The sequence below is a fragment of the Pipistrellus kuhlii genome, unplaced genomic scaffold (genome assembly GCF_014108245.1).
Source record: "Pipistrellus kuhlii isolate mPipKuh1 unplaced genomic scaffold, mPipKuh1.p scaffold_m20_p_8, whole genome shotgun sequence".
In the NCBI taxonomy this organism is placed as follows: domain Eukaryota; kingdom Metazoa; phylum Chordata; class Mammalia; order Chiroptera; family Vespertilionidae; genus Pipistrellus; species Pipistrellus kuhlii.
The window spans coordinates 53,932,200-53,935,131 of NW_023425584.1; the positions used below are offsets into that span (position 1 = coordinate 53,932,200).

The 2,932-nt window shown below is 43.2% G+C and overlaps 1 pseudogene; it reads right to left on the reverse strand.

Moving 5' to 3' along the window:
- Nucleotides 1–1,221: 1,221 nt before the first annotated feature.
- LOC118711326 lies at nucleotides 1,222–2,617 on the reverse strand (annotated as a pseudogene).
- Between the last annotated feature and the right edge of the window lie 315 nt (nucleotides 2,618–2,932).

A 2,932-nucleotide genomic window follows, 5' to 3' on the forward strand; every position in this document is an offset into this window, starting at 1 on the left:
TTCTTGTGACTCCATATCTTTCAGAATCAGTGGACCAAATCTCTCATGTCTTATTTTCGGGGGGATGCCTTATATTTCACTCAGAAGGAAAGCTGTAAGTAGGTCTTATTTTTGGAGGATGTCTTATTTTTGGGGAAACATGGTATTTGGCTTCTGTGGATTTAACCTTCCCCAGACAAGGTCATCAGTGCTGGCACCAGGGCATGTACCTTGGTTGTGGGCACATCCCCAGTAGGGGGTGTGCAAGAGGCAGCTGATGGATGATTCTCTCTCATTGATGTTTCTAACTCTATCCCTCTTTCTTCTTCACTGTAAAAAATCAATAATATATTTTTTAAAAAAAGAAAAAAAAAATGAAACTAAGCACCAGAACCAGCAAAATAGAAAAACCACACAATTTAAATTTAAGCATAGAGCATGAGACTCTTAAGCATGCTATTCAGCAGGCAAATACTGTGCTAGCACCATCTATACAAAAACTATTAAGACCCTGGTTTGTAGCTTACAGAGGACCAAGATTTCTCTCCTCTGGGCTCAGTGAAATAAGGCAGGGAGCCCAAAAGTCCATAGGAGTCCAGGTCAGAGAATACCCTGGAGGGGAAGAGGGATTTAGGAATCCCAGACCAATTCAAGAGTATAGAAGCTAAGTAGTTGAAACTTGTTTGGCTCAGTAAATGGAGTGTGGGCCTGCAGAGTAAAAGGTCCCAGGTAGGATTCAGCTCAAGGGTATCCAACCTTGTTTGCAGGCACATCCCCAGTGTGGGGTGTGGAGGAGGCATCTGATTGATGTTTCTCTCTCATCGATGTTTCTAACTCTCCCTCTCTCTTCCTCTCTGTGAAAAATCAATTTTATATATATATATATATATATATATATATATATATATATATATATATATATATATAAAAGAGGCTAAGTAAACAGGTATAGAAGATCCCCAAAACTGGGCAGAGCTTGAACCAAGAGTGTGTGGGGACCTGGACAATCCTGTACTGTGTTGTTGAAACAAAATGAAAGTCTCTAGGTGTTTAACAGGACCACCTTTGTTTACCAAACATTTCTTCCTTTCAACTTCCAGTGAAGGGGGATTAGATTTACTCTCATATTAACATGATACCCACTATTGTATTAATTCACACACACCTTCATTAAAAAAAAACTTTATTAAACTGGTCAAAAACAAGGACAAAATCTGGCCCAGCCCCTTAAAAAGTTTTCATTCAGTCAGTTCCTATAGAAATCCTAAGAGGTTTTGAGTCAGGTCCTACATAGAAATAAGGCCTAAGAGGTTGTTGATTAAAATCGTCAGTGAAAGTATAGATGTGCGATTTGTCAGGCATGTTATAAAATGAGATCTCCCCCATCTCATAGTCCATGAAAATGCTGATGTCTGTGGGCTTCACTTCAGACAAGAGAGGGATGGTGTCAGCTCCTGGGGCATCATAGACATTCTCCAGCCGCCTTATCTGCCAGCATCCCTGATGGGCTGACAGGCTCTCCTTCGACTTGGTGGGCAGAGAATCTTTGCAAACCCCTATCTCCCAAATGGGTTTGTCTCCCACTTGTACCTCCCAGAAATGCCTGCCAGAACGAAAGGATGGAAACCCCAGGACAGCTGTGATGAATGTAAATCTTTTTGGAAAAATAGGAACGTCTTGCCTTCTCTTTGTATATTGCACACATTTTTACCCTCACAGACAATCAGGTTAGGGTGTGCCATTTTAGGGTCTAGAATTATATCAACCCTAAATGTCTTTATAATTTTCTTTAAGGCAGAGTACTATAAAGGAAAACTGCAGCCTTTCATCTGTAACTGGGCAGACATGTTCATGGGAAGGCCACCTCAGAGTTCTTGCAGAAACTTTTCATTTGTAACAGCAATTCCACATCTGTCAGCACCTTGTACTCTGGTATCTGACTTAGCAGGCCTTGGAATGTGGAATTTACTTTGAAAATTCGGGTATATTAGCGCTGAGTTCCTTTTCAACAGTCTCTTCTTTATCAGCTAATCTTGAAAGAACTGCTTCTTGATCCCATTCTAAAATGTGCCTCAAGTGCTCAAATTCAGAGAGTAATTCCAGCCTTTGGATTTCCACTTTCTCTCTCAGTTCTAAGGGTTTTTTGTTTTCACTGCTTATTGATTTTGAAGGTCTGCCATCTGCTTCTTCAGGGGCTCACTGTTAAGTGCTGAGCCTTTGTCTGAGGAGAGGCAGCCTCCTGCTTGGGCCTCACCTGGTGGCCCTGGTGGTCAGGGGACTGATTGCACAGGGCACACAACAGCTCTAGGTCCTCCTCACAGAAAAGGGTCAGGAGCTGGTTGTGCTGGTCACACAAGCCCCTCTCTTCCTGCCTCCTTCTTTTGCTCCTGATAGAGTGGAGCATCTTCACACGGTTAACCATCCTTCCCAGCTGGAAGTTGCTACTCAAGAACATCATTTGACATGGGTGATGGCACATAGGACAAGTGAACCTGTCCTGTAAACCAGCCCAGTTCGGCTCGATGCAGGAGCGACAGAAGTTGTCCCCACATGTGATGGTGACAGGGTCTTCCAGGGCATCTAGACAGAGGGGACACTTGGATATTTCCATGAGTCTTTCCAGACATTCATCAATCACCTTTAGGATCTGAAAGAAGGATGGGACTGAGGTGGGTTTCTTCAGAAAGGTAGGTTATGCAGTGAGAAGTGGATGCATGAGAAATCTCAGTCCTCACTTATCTGGTGGCCTGTGAGACCTGTGAGACCCCTGACCTTTTAAGTCCAGCTGCCAAGAAAAGCCCTTTTCCCAACCAGCACCCAGTCACAGCTCAGCTGGACAACTGCTCCTCCAGATTTGGAAGCTCAGAGAACATGCAGCCAATTAAGCAACTCTCTTGGTCAGAAGAGCAATCCTTACCTGAAATAATTAGTTGCTGTGTGTGTGTGAGAAGAT